Raw genomic sequence first — 18121 nt, 5'->3', positions numbered from 1 at the left:
GTTGTACCATCTTTAGACTTGAACTTTGTTTCAGGCGCAAACTTAATTGTTTGCACACTTGGGATTAGGAGCTAAAATAACCAAGCATATAAAATTGCTTGGTTATCCTAATATACAATATACCCAAGTTAAAAATTTATTCCCATCAATATCTCCTCCAGAGATTTTTATTAAAACTTAATACACCTTGTTGCAACTTATATAATTAAAGTTGATAAGGCTTTGTATTACTAAAACCTTGGTATTTAGGGTCTAGCTACTCACTGAGGAGACCTCAAAAAAGGTCGAAACCGGTCTGGGTAGTGACCCCACCCATAATGCATTGCAGTATATACATCTTCTAGTGAGATGTGCTTTACATTATGGGAAAATACTAAGAATAGTGATCAAAGCTTTAACCACCTTTACAATGAGCTGCCCTGGTGTTGTACCATCTTTAGACTTGAACTTTGTTTCAGGCGCAAACTTAATTGTTTGCACACTTGGGATTAGGAGCTAAAATAACCAAGCATATAAAATTGCTTGGTTATCCTAATATATATATATATATATATATATATATATATATATATATAAATTTAAATTATATATATATATAAATATATATAAATTTATATATATATAAAATATATATAAATTTAAATTATATATATATATATATATATATATATATATATATATATATATATATATATATATATATATATATATATATATATATATATATATATATATATATATATATAAATTTAAATTATATATATATATAAATATATATAAATTTATATATATATAAAATATATATAAATTTAAATTATATATATATATATATATATATATATAATTTAAATTTCTCTCTACCTTTAAATTTTGTAATGCAGGTGGAGCTTAGAGATTCTTAAAATGAAAGGTTTTAGCAGCGTGGATTTTTAAATGCTAGGTAGTGTATGGGATGTTGTTTGTAATGTGGTGTATTATTTGGTTGTAGTGCATATGTGATATGCATTTATATTTTGTAACTTGGTGCAACCTGATGTAATGTAAAAAGTGTTAAAACGTGTTAGCATGGCAAATCATATTCTCAAAGTACACAGAACTAGTATTTTCTTGACATCTATAATACTACATGTATTTCTGTCATTCAGATTACTGGAAATGTTGAAATTTCGATTTTTCGCTGCACTACCAAACATTTAATGTGCAAGACATCAATTTAAGTTCGCTCTTCAGAAGTAACCTTTTTACTTATAGTATTTTACAATACTAATTATAGTATTGTATTTCTGGTTCGTCATTAACCATGCTTACACAAATACTTAATGTTTTTAATATAATTTCTAATGCACCAATAAAACATTTGAGAGAACAATGAAAGAAAACCATAAGAAGTTCAGCGAAGTTAATTTTCATTCATTTCGAAGTGATTGTTACTACTGTATTCAGTAATGTCTACGATCCAGTTCTTGTAATATGGACACATCATCACAAGATGATGGGCTATATTGCAGTGTGGACTAGTTGGAATGGTGTATTGGATGTAGAATTGGCTCCTTTATGATGTATATGTTCGGTGATTGGTGCATTCATACATAGTTGAAAGTGGAAAAAATAACAGGTATGTACTAATATAACATTAAAACATGTTTAAACTAGATCAGCCTCTTTTGTTTATGAGATGTCAACAGAATAGCCATTTCTGTATATCATTCATGATATATAGAATATGGCCATTAGTTAAAAAAAAAAAAAAAAAAAAAAATTGGAAATCGTACCAATGTATGATTTCCTCCCTCCCACTCTATGATTCATTGTTACATGTTATGATAAACGGCTTCCTCTCATCAGATTTCTTTATCAGTGCCAGAGTATTCTCATTTATATGACCTTCTCTCTCTCTCTCCCCCTTACTTCAAATCCTGTTCATAATTTTTCTGATGACAGTACTTTTCATCCCGCATCTTCTTCATTCAGTAAATCCTGTACTACTCAAGTAATTGATACTGATCTCATCACCATTCTTACTTAAGATGAAGACAACTTACTGAACTTAAATGCTGAAAAAACTTGGGCCTATCTTATTACCAACAGGAAAGATCCTTCTTCATTCCCACTTATTTTTGATAATGTTCTGATATTCTTTCAAGCTCAGTTTTCTCTTCTTGGGATAACTGTCACATCCAGCTTATCCTGGAACAAACATATTTTGTTCAAAACACTAATCCCCCCCCCCCCCCCCAAATCCCAGATCTGGCTACCCTTGGAATATTCTTCTCACATTTGGGGTGGTGGTGCACCAAAATCCACTCCAAGAATTCTTGATGATATATGGACAGTGAAGATCCACTTAATTGGTGATCCTTCTTTTACTTACTCTTTTCAGTCTCTCATAGGTGTTCTGTTTCTGCATTGTGCCTTTTCTGTGGATAATTTCATAGCCATTGCTGTGCTGAACTGGCCATCATCATTCCTCTACTTTCTTCTAATTGTAAGAACTAAACATGTAATTCTTATTGTAATATAGGACTAATAATATCGAATAACATTAATTTTAATCATGTAAGACTAGAGTAGCCACTTGTCAACAGCCATACTGTCCGACTTAAACATACGAATAATGAACATACCATTATCTTTCTTCATTCCATCCATTTCTGTTCTTTGGAACAGTCTCTCCCATATTTTTTCCAAACGAGTTTAATCCTCAACTTTTTAAGAAACATTAATTGATTACTTCTTAACCATTTATGGCAATTTTTAAAATTTTTATTTATTTATTTATTTATTTTTTATGTTACCTCCATTCAGAAAGACTATTTGTGAACCTATAGTATATTGCGTACCATGGGTGGGCTAAGATTTTTTTATTTATCAATTTTATATATATATATTATAAAATTATTTTTTTTACAAGTCTGGAGCTTTAGAAACCAAACATGGAACCTTTTTCAAGCTCACTTTAGGTCTCCAGTAAGTGAGGCAGTGGCCTCACACTGGACAATGAAATTCATCTCCCACATAAAGACGATCACAAACATGCATGCTCACGGTGGAATTCAAACCCACATCCTTTTGGTTGGAGAGTTGGTACTAACCACTTGGCCAACCAGACTGGCAAATTGCACATTTAATAAGTTTTCTTGTAGTACAGTTAAGTATAATAAAATTAGTTTAATCCTTTATCCAAGTGAGCAAACAAAGTTTGCGCCTGAAAGTATCTTCAGGACTGGGGTAAGGTGGTACAACACCAAGGCAACTCGTTGCAAAGGTGGAGCAAGCTATCAACACTCCTATCTCAGTCTCTCCTATAATACAAAACACATCTCCTTGCGGATATGTCTAATGTTATGCATTAAAGGAAGGGCCACTACCCAGACTAGTTTCGACCTTTATTGAGGTCTCTTCAGTGGGAGCCAGGCCCAAGTGGAGATACCAGGCAGAAGCATTAGCAAGTCATCTCTACCTATAGGAGTTGCCAAATGGTGTGCCACCCTTTTTTAATAAATTACTCTGGATTTAGAGAAAGAGTGGTGTTGTACCACCTTACCCCAGTCCTGAAGATACTTTCAGGCGCAAACTTTGTTTGCTCACACTTGTATAAAGGATTAAACTAATTTTATTATACTCTAACCAAGTGAAAAATAAACTTTCAACATCTTTCTCTAAATCCAGAGTAATTTATTAAAAAAGGGTGGCACACTATTTGGCAACTCCTATAGGTAGAGATGACCTGCTAATGCTTCTGCCTGGTATCTCCACTTGGGCCTGGCTCCCACTGAAGAGACCTCAATAAAGGTCGAAACTAGTCTGGGTAGTAGCCCTTCCCTTAATGCATAACATTAGACATATCCGCAAGGAGATGTGTTTTGCATTATAGGAGAGACTGAGATAGGAGTGTTGGTAGCTTGCTCCATCTTTGCAACGAGTTGCGTTGGTGTTGTACCACCTTACCCCAGTCCTGAAGATACTTTCAGGCACAAACTTTGTTTGCTCACACTTGGATAAAGGATTAAACTAATTTTATTATACTCTAACCAAGTGAAAAATAAACTTACAACATCTTTCTCTAAATCCAGAGTAATTTATTAAAAAAGGGTGGCACACCATTTGGCAACTCCTATAGGTAGAGATGACTTGCTAATGCTTTTGCCTGGTATCTCCACTTGGGCCTGGCTCCCACTCCCACCTCAATATTCGCAGCATTATTCGCCAAGACGTGAAAGAGAGCTCCAGTTCGAAGAAGAAAGAACCTGTGCCTACCAGTCCAAAAGAGGATCCAGTTCCCGCAGCCCGAAGAAAGAGCTCCATGCTCACTTTCTACAGAAGTACCTCGGCGTTGGTAAGACCTTTTTTCTTATTATTGGCTCTTTTACCCATTCCTTCTGGTATCTCTTTGCTTGTTGTGAGGGACACCGGGCGTTCCCCCGACTTCGCCCCCCCCTTATCTCCCCCCCTTCTACAGCCAGTAGTTAGGTCTCCCCCCAACAATGCCGTTATTCTTACCCAGAACTAGAATGCTTGGCATCGAAGTCAAGCGGCTCCCAGATGAGCGGACGTTAGTGAAAGCTCTGATTGATACAGTAGGGGCAGAAAACATATACGGTTTCACACTATACTCAAAAGAAAGATTCCAAATTGTAGTCAAAAATGACCAAACAAGAAGCAAATTATTAGAGGGTTTCCCCTGTGCGGGACAAACGATCAAACCTTATTTAATAGGGAGTTTATGGGAAACGTTAAGAATAAGTAGATTTCCCTTGGAATACCTGGAGAATGACGACAACGTCAAGAAATTTTTTAGCCAGTGGGGCGATATTATTAGTATCAAAGCATTTGAACATGCTGATTACAAAGGCTGGAAAACAGGCGACGTTGAAATACAGATGGATATGAAAAAGGAAGTTCCCAACTTCATTTTAGTGAGCCAAACAAGGGTCATGGTTAACTACCCGGGTGTTAAAAGATTGTGTTTCTGATGTGACTCTGAGGGTCACCTAGGGGCAGAATGCTCAAAACTACAGTGCAGAAATTGCAAATCAACAGAGCACAAAATAGTAAACTGCACAGAAGCTTGTCTTAAATGTGGGGACTTGACCCATAAAGTGGACACATGCTCGCACAGAACACTCTCAGAAGCAGCTGGAGGGACCATAATACCGATCAGGACTATACCCCTCAGTAAACCTGAGGTATCATTAGGGAGCGATTTTCCAGAGCTCCGGCAACAGACCGAAAAAGAAACACTAGCAGAAAACACAACCTCCATGAAACCCATAACGGGTAAGACACCCAGGGCAACCTGCCACATCAAGGAAATAACAGCCAACTTCGAAACCCGCAGCAAAGAGGAAGAAGTTGTAACAACCCGCGCCCCAATAAAGCGCACAAAAGAGGCAGAAACAGAAGAGGCAAAAAAGGCTAAACAAAGCAGTCTACTCTCGTCAGAAGATGAAATGGGCAACATCCAAACTACAAACCAACGCGAAGGCACCCAGCCCCTTGAGCAGGCAGTAACAAAGACAGGAAACCTATCCCCAGTAGCAGACCAACCTGCAGAACCCCATTCACATATCTGCAGCACGGACATTTATAGCGTCACAGAAATGGAATTTCAAAACGACCTCGTTGTGGATATTCCAAACAGCTCCGATAGTGAATCACAGGTGAACATGTAGAGCAACATACAGACAACACCCCCCCCCCCCTTCCTCCAAATACCAACATGGATTTTAAAATTGCCACTTTAAACACCAACGGTTTACGCAATCCCTTCGCACAAAGCACTGTTTGGAAGCTAATGTTAAGGTACAAAATTAATATCCTCCTGATTCAAGAAACCCATTTTTATAAGCATTGGGACGTGGAGAACTTCTCGAGAAGCTACCCAGTCACCAGCTACTCGTGCTTTGGGGATGCTCGCTCGTGAGGGGTGGGGATACTAATTCGCCCCCAATCTCGGGGGGGGTTCTTCAACGTCCAGAAGGACGCCATGGGACGTCTAATAACGGTGGACTGGAAGTATGGTGGCCGTACCATCCGGCTTGTTGCAGTATACGCCCCGAACAGCCCATACCACAGAAGCGGTTTCTTCTCTGCCCTTGAAAACTACCTCTTGGGAGCAGAATACCTAATAGTAGCCAGGGACTGGAATTGTGTGGAAGACACACGTTTGGACAAAGTAGGCGGGAACGCAAACTCCGGAACCGGCGGAACCGCCGCTCTAAAAAGATGCTGTGTAAATTTTGATCTCGTCGATGTCTGGAGGAGGAATAACCCATCGAAGGTAGAAACAACGTAGTGCCGCGGCCAGATATCGATGAGACTAGATACGGTGTACGTGTCCCAAAACTTGGAACAGTATGTTCAAAGGACATGTCACAGCACACAACATGTCAACAGACCACAAATTGGTCATTTTAAAAATTACACTCCCAGAGGTTATGGAAACAGCCAGAGGTCCTTGGAGGCTTCCTCCTAGCTTTCCCAGTCTTTTAGTGACCAGCTACAGAAACTCTGTGATGAATGGACAAACATCAACTGGGACTGGGAAAACTGGCTGCACTTTAAGTGGCAGGCTAAGGAACTGTTTCAAAAATGTGGGCGCGATAGGGTCTACCAACAACGTAAATGGCTGAGGGATCTCTACAGGGAACTCGGCTGGTACCGGTCAAGTGAACGGAGCGGAGTTCCCTGCGGACATCTTATCAGACAGGTAGAAATAGAGCTGCAGCAAGAGCGGCAGAGTAGAGTCGATGACCTTGACTTTCGCACGAGACTCTATCTCAGAAATTTGGAAACACCCTCCGCCGCATTCTATAATCAACAACGGGTGGCAGCAAACGATGAAAGAACGATTTACCAGAGAAAGGCCAGATTCTAAATTCAACCCATGAAATACTCCATCACTTTCATCAGCAGTATCTCGGCATCTTCGCTGACCAGCAGGGCACGGATGACTTCAGTGAGTGGGACGTCAAACGTTTTCCTGAGCATCTTAGCACCCTGCATGACAGGCCGATAATTGCAGCTGAAATAAAAGCCACGTGCAAAACGATGAAGACAAAAAAGACCCCAGGGCCAGATGGACTGGGGATAGAATTCTATAGATCTATCTGGGACCTTGTACTGCCAGCACTAGTAAAGATCTTTAACGAATTCCTCACTTCGGGAAACATCCCCGAGGAATTCGCTAATAGCTATACAATCTTTATCCCCAAAAAAAAGACCGAGATCGGACCTTGTCAAATAACTGGCGTCCCATCTCCTTAACTAACCTAGACTATAAACTTTCACAAAAATTATCTGTACACGCATTAAGGGCGGAATAGAAAACATAATAACAAGTTCACAGGTTTATGGAATCCCAGGTAGATCTATGGAATTTAATCTCTTCCTGCTAAGAGACCTAATCAGACTGGCCAAGGGAAAAAAAATACCCCCTGGCACTTCTCTCCACCGACCTGGAAAAAGCGTTCGACAGCGTCAGCCACACGTACTTAAGGACACCCTAAAAAAAGTAGGCATAGGCCCGAGACTTCGGCGTACAATTAAACATGTACGCAGAGGCTTCGACACAACTGTCTATTAATGGGTTTCTGACAGAACCAATCCATATAAAGAGAGGGGTTAGGCAAGGCTGCCCACTAAGCCCCCTTCTCTTTTCCCTAGCATTAGAACCCCTCATCAAAAGAATAGAGAACACCCCTGCAATTAATGGTATTCCACTGCCCCAAGTCTCCAAACAGTGCAAAATAGTAGTATATGCAGATGATGTAGAGGCCACACTCAGAGACTCTGAGTCTATCTTCATCTATCTTGACATACTGCAAAACTTCAGCATAGTCAGTGGTCTCCGAGTTAATGCACAAAAAACCAAAATCAAAAATTTTGGAAATTTCCATAACACCGGACTTCCCTACGGTTTAGCGCTGCATACGCAGCCGCTAACAATACTAGGAGTTACCTTTTCTGAGTCGCTAGCTTTACCAGTTAAAAAATTACAGGAAATAAGTACGGAAAAGATAAATCTATTCAAACCGACCTTTTTCTCCTTTTATGGCAGAGCCACAGTGATAAAAACAATCATTACCCCAATGCTGATGCACACAGTCAATATCACAGGCATCACACTGCTACAAGAAAACCAATTATCCAAAAAAACTCATAGATTTCTTCTGGAATGAAAAAAAACATGAGGTTAAAAAACAATACCTGCAACTAAAATATGAAGAAGGGGGGTACGCTCTGCCTGATCTCAAAAGCTTGCTTTATGCAAATACATTCAAAACCGTACGGAAGGCCTTAAACTCAAACCATATTTCAGGCCTCCTAATTAGATATTTTATACGACTTTTCCTCCTCCTCTTTGGAACCACGGACTATGCTGGACCCCGTGCAAGGGTTGTGCCCAAGTAGTACCGCACACTAGTAAAATCACTCACAGTACTTAGAGACAAAGGAACAGAAATCCTCACACACAAACCCAAAGCAGTATACTGGGATTTCTTCCAACTCTCCAGGCATGATACACCAAACCTCGGGACAATGAAATTCTGTTTAAAAACATCAAGAATAGCTGGGGACAGCCTTTTCATCGGGATCTGGCCTGGCGAATAGCTTATGGGCGGCTCCCGGTGAAACAGGTTAAATCTAGGTACGTACCCAGTCCGTGCGATCCCTTTTGTGATGTCTGCCGGGGCGTGGAAACGGTGGAGCATTTCTTTTATTTTTGCCCACCAGCTCAATGCGTCTGGCAAAGACTGAGCACAGCACTGGGAATCCTGATGCTATCACTAGAAGAGGTCATACACCTGCAATTCCCGCCACCAGTCAACAAGACCCAAAAATTTGCCATTTTTTTAATTAACGTTTTAAAGTATCACATCTGGAAGGTACGGAAAAAATCCCAGGTACAGGACGCAAATTTAATGTACGCAGGAATAAGGAAAGGTTTCTTTTTTTATCTTCCTAAATTTCTTGTGCAAGAGAGACATCTACTAGGCGACTTTAAATTTGTGAACAAATACTGCAAACCACCGAAAATGTGCTTTCTTATACAGGGATGCATCAAGCCCTGTATATTTCTTTAGTATCTCCAAAACTCCACCTAACTCTCCCTAGGAAAAGTAACAACCACTCTGTTCTTCCTCGCCACAAAGCTTTTGCCGGCATGGTTTCCTTTACTCCAAATAAGGGGGGGTAGATCTGAGAACCCGGGCTGTGAACGCTTACTGTGAGGCGGTGCTGCTCCTTGTGAGCGGCATCTCCTGGGCCAGTCTTCTACCCTAGTCTAAGTCCCAGTGGTACCAGGTCTGTAAGTTCCTTATTTTGTTCCCTTTCAGTTCAACTGACCGGACCTTAAGTCCTTTAATTTTTATGTAATTTAAAAAAAAAAAAATGTTCTTACTGAAAATACTGTTTTCAAAACAGGTCAATGGATCTCCTTCATAGATAACTGACAAAATTATTAAGGATAAATTTATAAGTGAACTTTAGTCAAAATTTTTATGGTTAAATTTTCTTTTTTTTTGAACAGATAAATTGAGAATATGTGTCACAGACCAATTAGCTATATATGGCTAAACAGGTTGACTGAGGCCTCTTTTACCTCCTACTATCCTACTCTATCTTTCATTATTCTCCTCTCTTACTGTTTGCTGACCCTCAGCATGCTTTATTCTCCAAAAGCCTATGATGAGAGACATGAACTCCCATTCGACCTCAATGAAGGTCGAATCTAGTCTGGGTAGTGGCCCTTCCCTTAATGCATAATATTAGACATATCCGCAAGGAGATGTGTTTTGCATTATAGGAGAGACTGAGATAGGAGTGTTGGTAGCTTGCTCCACCTTTGCAACGAGTTGCCTTGGTGTTGTACCACCTTACCCCCAGTCCTGAAGATACTTTCAGGCGCAAAGTTTGTTTGCTCACACTTGGATAAAGGATTAAACTAATTTTATTATGCTCTAAACAAGTGAAAAATAAACTTTCAAAGTACAGCTAAGTATTTTTTAGGACAGTTTATATCACGATGATATAAACTGTCCTGCCTGGTTGGCCTCCAGCCAAAAGGCTGTGGGTTCGAATTCCGCCAAGGGTATGGATGTTTGTGATTGTCTGTGAAAATACTAGTGTTATTGGTGGTGGATGGTAGATCGTGTTGGTTTAGGTGATGATGGTAGTTGTGGTTCATTGTAGTTGGTGGATTTGAGTGGTGGAGATGGAGAGTTGTGGAGTAGGTGCCCCCCCCCCCCCCTTTCGACGAGTCTTTGGACTCCCTGGTGGTGTCACATAATAATAATAGTTACTTGGTTATTTATTTTTTTACCCAACTGTTACGTATATCTTATCTGATGATACTGTATTTTAAAATATATTTTATTCCAGTGATTCCAAAGCTGTTTATCGTAATTGACTGCTGTTGCTTTTTTGAGTTGAAATATTACAACTTAAGGATCCAAAGAGGAATGCTGCAAAAATTAGATTTGTATTGCATAAGCTACTGCTGTTTGCAGATTGTCTCAGTTTTGAAAACAACATGGAAAGGACTTTGTGTTAATATATTTTTGATGTATTTGTCAGTATTCATAATTGTGTGTTGGAAGGAACAGACACTGAAGTTTGATATTTTTTTTCTGTTTTTGTTGAAGTAATTCTACTAATTCTTGGATTTAGTAGAATTAATTTTTAGCCTTAGTTGCTTTTGAGTCAGAATGGAAGTGTTCTGGAACATTTGTAAATTCTCAATTGATTTGGCACTTAAGGTATGTGTTAGGAAATTTGTGTCAAAGTTCATAGAGAACTGTTCATAAACATGCACCATTCAAAACTTTAAACAGAAAGAGTGTCAAGACCTTTCCCTCTAGATTCCAGTAACATGATATTATTGGAAAAGTTTTGCTTGGAATTGGAAGTCCATCTAATAGTGCTGATGATTTAACTCTATGTATGAAGATGATATATAGATACTTGCATATCTACTAGTATTTTGGATACATAAATGTTGTAAGATTTTTTCTAACAGTAAGGTCAGACATTTTTGAAAAGTATGTGGTGTTCAAAACTAGCAGTTTAAGTGACTTTTCATATGACATCTGAAGGAAAATATTTGCCTTAATGGTATTTACATTCTTAATACAGCCAACATAGATTTCTTTGAAAAGTGGTTATACTGTTCAGTTTTGTAAAATAATATTTAGGAAAGTTTTAGTAATGTTGACTATACAGGTGATTTTTCTGCAGGACATAAATGGACTGGTGATGCACAATGTGTAGAATCTTCCAGGCAAGTTATCCCCACCTTCCAATGGCATGGCCTGTTTTTATGAGTGAGGTTTCTTTGGTATTGTGATTATTGTTGCCTTGTATGAATATCTTCGCTAGTTGGAAGACACACTGGTGTCCAAAACCTAAGAACAAACATTTTTGAAGATTACAGCTGCAAATTCAGACGAATCAGCTTGTGGCAACTTGTAACTGATGATCAAAAATGTTTGTTCTTAGGTCCAAAACCTAAGAACAAACATTTTTGAAGATTACAGCTGCAAATTCAGACGAATCAGCTTGTGGCAACTTGTAACTGATGATTTTGGGTGGAAAGTAGTACACAAAATTTTTGAATTGTATGCAGAAGTGTCATGTGGTGGCACTGAACAGGATAAAAGGCTGCACTAAGCGAATTGTTTTTGAAGGAAGCTCTTTTATGAAGAAATAAAGTTGCAAACTTGGATGTCTTGTGATGTCTCAAAGACATCACTTGGGTGATTTCATGCAGGGAAGAATTATTGGAAAACTTCAAGAAGACTGCAGAATTATTGATTTTGCCAGAGAGTTTGGAATCTCACATAACGTGGTATCCAGGCTCTGGCAGCGTTTATAACCAATGGAATGTGTTCCAGACGTTTGCTAAGAGGTGTCACCCTTGAAAGTTTTTTCCACTTGGTTAGACTATAAACAATTTAGTTTAATCCTTAATCCAAGTGTAAGCACACAGAGTTTGCGCCTGAAGTATCTTCAGGACTGAGGCAATTTGGGGTAAAGGTGGACCAAGCTCTCATCACTCCTTGTCCCAGTATCTCCCATAATGCGAAGCACATCTCCTTGCAGACATGTATAATGCTATGTCTAGGTCAAGGAGCATTTACAGGAGGTAATGGCTGATTGTATACCTAGGGTCCGAATAGTAAAACAAGTAGGGGTTAAATGGATGAATAACACCATTAAGCTTGAGCTGCAAAAAAAGAAACAACTGTGGAGGGAATTTAAAGAAAGGGGTGACCTGCAGGCACACGAACAGTATAAAGTGCAGCCCAGAAGGGTAACGAGTGTGGTAAAAACAGCAAAAGCCGATTATGAAAGGAAACCAGCTATGCAAGCAAAAGAGAATCCCAAACAGTTCATTCAATATGCTGCAAGCAAGAAAAAAACTGTACATGGCAAAATGATTTTAAGGAATGATGATGGTAAGGAGGTCACTGAACCAGTCGATATAGTGGAGTTACTGAGCGTGCACTTTGCAAAAGTATATCATCCAGGTGGTGACATTGAAAAAAATGAAGGAACCATTAGTTTATACGGGAATTGTGATAAATGAAGTGGAGGTGAATAGTCTATTACAGAACCTTAATGTGAATACATCTGTGGGATTGGATGGTATACTGGCAGGGTTCTTGCGTGGAGCGGCTAAGGAACTATCAGTGCCCTTGACCGTGTTGTTTAATCTGAGTCTCGGGTCTGGTTTAGTCCCGAAGGCATGGAAAGAGGGGAAAATAGTTTCACTGCATAAAGGAGGATCCAAGACTATGGTGGCAAATTACCGACCGATCAGCATATCAGGAGTCGTTGTCAAGGTCTTAGAGAAAGTAATCAAGGGAAAAATACAGGAATGGATTGATGAAAACGAGATACTGTACAGGGGACAGCATGGCTTTGTGAAGGGTAGATCATGCTTCAGTAACTTGCTCAAGTTTTATAACAAGGTGACGGCTGAACTGGATAAGGGTTGGGTTTACAGTGATACTGCTGGACCTGGCAAAGGCGTTTGACAGGATACCACATGGAATACTAATCCGTAAACTACAACATATGGGAATGGATATAGGGTTGGTGAGGTGGATAGGTGGTTGGTTGATGGAGAGATATCAAAGAGTAGTTTATTCAGGAGTAGAGTCTAAAAGACGGCCTGTGACTAGTGGTGTGCCACAGGGTTCTGTTCTTGGACCACTGCTGTTTAATCTGTTCATTAACGATATAGGGAAGGATCTAAGTGGAACAATTCATTTGTTCGCTGATGATGCAAAGTTGGGTAGGGCAATAGTGAATGCAGAAGATGTCAAAGTCTTGCAGGATGACTTAGATAGATTGGAGTTCTGGGCTAAGGAGAATGGATGTCAATTTAATGTGACAAAATGTAAGGTTATGCATTTTGGGGTGAAAAGATTAACAGCAGTATACCACATTGGTGGAACTGTACTCCAAGAGATTGATGAGGCCAGGGACTTGGGAGTGTTGGTGGATAGGGAGATGAAGTTTAGGGGGCACACTGCAAAAGTAGCTAAATCAGCTCATCAACTCACTTGGTTGTTGAAAAATACCTTGACAAGCAGAGACAAGCAAGTTATTGTACCTCTGTACCGAGCCTTGATAAGACCTCATCTCGACTACTGTGCCCAGATTTGATCACCTCGGTTCCTTCTTGATGGGGAGGAGGTGGAGAGGATCCAGAGGCGAGTGACTAAGATGATAACAGGTCTATGGAATGAACCATATGAGAACAGGTTGAAGATTTGTGGGTTGCAGAAACTAGTTGATAGGCGGAGGAGGGGAGATATGATCGAGACATTCAAATTGCTAAAGGGATTCTATAGGATTAATTCAGAGGATATTTTTGAGATCAGGACTGGTGGTGGGAGAACTAGGGGACAGCTATGGAAGCTGGGCAAGAGTGTGGTTAGCAGGGGTGTTAGAGCTGGGTTCTTTACTTTTACAGTGGTAAATGAGTGGAATAAGCTGCCAGAGTCTGTTGTGGGTGCTATGACAGTGAACGAGTTCAAGACAAGGTATGATAGATACTGTGAGAATGTAATTGCATAGTCGTGTGGACATGATGTTTAGGGCCTCCCTCGATGAGTCTAAGGACTCCTGAAGTCACCCGAAATAATAATAATAATAATAATAATAATAATATGCATTAAGGGAAGGGCTACTACCCAGACTGGTTTTCAACCTTTATTGAGGCCTCGTCAGTGGGAGCCAGACCCAGAAGTGGTGATACTAAGGCAGAAGCAATGGAGAAGTCATATTTACCTATATGAGTTGCCAAAAGGTGTACAACGTTATTATTAAATTACTCTGGATTTAGGGAGAGATGTTGGAAGTTTTTTCCCACTTGGTTAGACTATAATAAATTTAGTTTAATCCTTTATCCAAGTATAAGCAAACACTGTAATAAATTTAGTTTAATCCTTTATCCAAGTGTAAGCAAACTTTTTTCCCACTTGGTTAGACTATAATAAATTTAGTTTAATCCTTTATCCAAATATAAGCAAACAAAGTTTGCACCTGAAGTATCTTCAGGACTGAGGCAACTCGTAGTGTGCTTGCATTATGGGAGATGCTGGGACAAGGAGTGATGAGAGCTTGGTCCACCTTTACCATGAGTTGCTTTGTGGACATGCATAATGCTATACATTAAGGGAAGGGCCACTAACCAGACTGGTTTCGACCTAACTTTATTGAGGTCTTATCAGTGGGAGCCAGACCCAGAAGTGGTGATACTAAGGCAGAAGCAATGGAGAAGTCATATTTACCTATACGAGTTGCCAAAAGGTGTACCACCTTATTATTAAATTACTCTGGATTTAGGGAGAGATGTTGGAAGTTTTTTCCCACTTGGTTAGACTATAATAAATTTAGTTTAATGCAGGTGTTAGCAAACAAAGTTTTCACCTGATGTATCTTCAGGACTGAGGCAACTCGTGGTGTGCTTCGCATTATGGAAGACACTGGGACAAGGAGTGATGAGAGCTTGGTCCTCCTTTACCTTGAGTTGACTCAGTCTTGAAGATACTTCAGGTGCAAACTTTGTTTGCTTACACTTGGATAAAGGATTAAACTAAATTTATTATAGCATTTGCTTACACTTGGATAAAGGATTAAACTAAATTTATTATAGCATTTGCTTACACTTGGATAAAGGATTAAACTAAATTTATTATAGTCTAACAAAGTGGAAAAAAACTTCCAACATCTTTCCCTAAATCCAGAGTAATTTAATAATAAGGTGGTACACCTTTTGGCAACTCGTATAGGTAAATATGACTTCTCCATTGCTTCTGCTTTAGTATCACTACTTCTGGTTTTGGCTCTCACTGACAAGACCTCAATAAAGGTTGAAAACTGGTCTGGTTAGTGGCCCTTCCCTTAATGCATAGCATTATACATTTCCGCAAGGAGATGTGCTTTGCATTATGGGAGATACTCGGACAAGAAGTGATGAGAGCATGGTCCACCTTTACCATGAGTGTCTCAGTCCTGAAGATACTTCAGGTGCAAAGAAGTGTTTGCTTACACTTGGATAAAGGATTAAACTAAATTTATTATAGTCTAACCAAGTGGGAAAAAACTTCCAACATCTTACCCCAAATCCAGAGTAATTTAATAATAAGGTAGTACACCTTTTGGCAACTCGTATAGGTAAAAATGACTTTTCCAATGCTTCTGCCTTAGTATCACCACTTCTGGTTCCCACTGACGAGACTTCAATAAAGGTCGAAACCAGTCTAGGTTGTGGCCCATCCCTTAATGCATAGCATTACACATGTCTGCAAGGAGATGTGCTTTGCATTATGGGAGATACTGGGACAAGGAGTGATGAGAGCTTGGTCCACCTTTACCAAAAGTGCCTCAGTCCTGAAGATACTTCAGGTGCAGACTTTGTTTGCTTACACTTGGATAAAGGATTAAACTAAATTTATTATAGTCTAACCAAGTGGGAAAAAACTTCCAACATCTTTCCCCAAATCCAGAGTAATTTAATAATAAGGTGGTACACCTTTTGGCAACTCGTATAGGTAAAAATGACTTCTCCATTGCTTCTGCCTTAGTATAGAATCGCTTCTGCGGCTGGCTTCCACTGACGAGACTTCAATAAAGGTCGAAACCAGTCTGGGTGGTGACCCTTCCTTTAATGCATAGCATCATACATGTCCGCAAGGAGATGTGCTTTGCATTATGGGTGATACTGGGTCAAGGAGTGATGAGAGCTTGGTCCACCTTTACCACGAGTTGCCTCAGTCCTGAAGATACTTCAGGTGCAAACTTTGTTTGCTTTCACTTGAATAAAGGATTAAACTAAATTTATTATAGGTGTCACCCTTGCTTAACCATGGAGCGTGAAGACAGATTTTTGGTTATGACAGCAAAATGTAATTAGTGCACCAATGCAGGACAGGTTGCAAGTAAACTCTATTCAAGCATAGGTACTTGAATATCTTGACAAACTGTGGCAAGAAGTCTGCGACAAGTAGGCCTATATGCATGAAGGCCTGTAGTCTGCTCCCTTTATCCACATCTCATTCTAGAGCACGTTTTCAGTGGTATTGTATCCATAAAAAGTTGTACAAGACACCAATGGACTAATATGCTTTTAAACAGATGAGAGAGTCGTTTTAGTCTTTTCTTTGATTCTAGATGACACTTGATCTGGCGTGAAAGGGGTACTGCTTACCATCATGAGAATGTTCTTGGAAGGGATAGATACTGCAATGCTGTAGACATGGTGTGGGGAGACATTATGCTTAATGGATGCCCCGAGTTAGAATTGCCTGAAAAAGGGACTATGACTGGTGTATGATATTGCAACAAAGCTCTTAAAAACGTTCATTGTCAATCATGCGATATCGCGTGATACGAGTTCTCACCTGGTGGCCGATCACGCATTATCGCGTGGACATCACTATCAAGTTTCTAAACTAAATAAAAAAATAAAAAAAATTTGGCCACCACACGAAATTCTAATTTTCAGCTTGGCAATGAATGTGCTAATGGCATGTTCGATTGTGTGGTGCTTTAGGCAAAGAATTAATTTTTATGAATGACAATGCCCCACCACATTTGTCCATGAGCACTGGAGATACTTTTGAAGACTGAGGATATTAATTTAATCTAGTGTCCAGCACACTTCCCGGATCTCAATCCCCATAGAAAAGGTTTGGAATGCAATACGGAGAAGCATTGCTGCTTGAAATTCCTCTTCAGAAAACAAACAAGACTCTGGCAGCATTAACTCTGACAGAGGAGTTGGCCAGTTTGCCTCAAGAACTCCTGAATGCTAAGCATGGTACTACTTTGTGAGAGTTATATTGCAGTTCAGGGTGGACATTTTTCATACTGAAATGTCTCCCTGCATAGTTTTCTGTAAGCAATACACATCAATTCCTTAACTGCATCCTTAAGAAATTTGTAACTTTTGCCACAAACTTGTTGGAATTTAATTTGTATGAATTTTATAACATTTTTTATGTAATATAATTTATTAGAATGCTGGCAATAAATTTATGTCCACATTTGGCTGCAGTCATGAAAATATTTTCATATACAGGTGAAAATGTAGTTCGTCTCCTTAGCTTTTGGACACCAGTATATTAGTCTAGGTGATAAATGACTCATCGACTGGAAAAACACCACAGTGCTGCTTACTTGAAGGCTTCAAGTGGCTACTCCCATGTTTTGTCTCCAGAGTAGTCCCTAGTTTCTCTCTCTCCTTCCTCCTCCTCTCCTTTCTCGCATGCAATGCATATGATGATCTTCCTGTGCACACTGTTGCAGTATTAATAAACTAGGAAACCAGCACCTCCTTCTCTTGAGAGTATAGCAGAGGATATACAGGCTTTCAGATACTATACCTTTTTCAAGAAGGGTAGGACCTGTGCATTTGTCACTCTGCTGTGTCCCATGCCAAGGGTTATCCATCTCTCCTTCATACAATCTCCTTTGGCTTCTTTGAGTCTCTTTCTTGCCTTCCTTGGCTTCCTCTCCTGCTCTCCCAACTCTGGTGACTTGACTGTTATCTCTGAAAGTCAGTCACTTGCAGTTTAATTACCCTGACACTGAGATGATCTTCGTT

The 18121-nt window shown here is 39.5% G+C and overlaps 1 protein-coding gene across 1 annotated transcript in view; it reads left to right on the top strand.

Annotated features, from left to right (window-relative positions):
* The first annotated feature begins 924 nt into the window (after positions 1 to 924).
* The window catches only part of LOC150107422 (transcription initiation factor TFIID subunit 1-like), a 960372-nt gene continuing 943175 nt past the window's right edge, over positions 925 to 18121 (top strand). The window contains exon 1 of the mRNA XM_090391850.1: positions 925 to 1615. The gene's annotated coding sequence lies outside the window, so the exon portion shown is untranslated. The remainder of the gene's footprint in view (positions 1616 to 18121) is intronic.

Source organism: Typopeltis vanoorti, chromosome 4, assembly GCF_054136105.1.
Source record: "Typopeltis vanoorti isolate ZY-2024b chromosome 4, IOZ_Tvanoo_1.0, whole genome shotgun sequence".
In the NCBI taxonomy this organism is placed as follows: Eukaryota; Metazoa; Arthropoda; class Arachnida; order Uropygi; family Thelyphonidae; genus Typopeltis; species Typopeltis vanoorti.
This window is presented reverse-complemented; position numbering and strand designations above follow the sequence as displayed.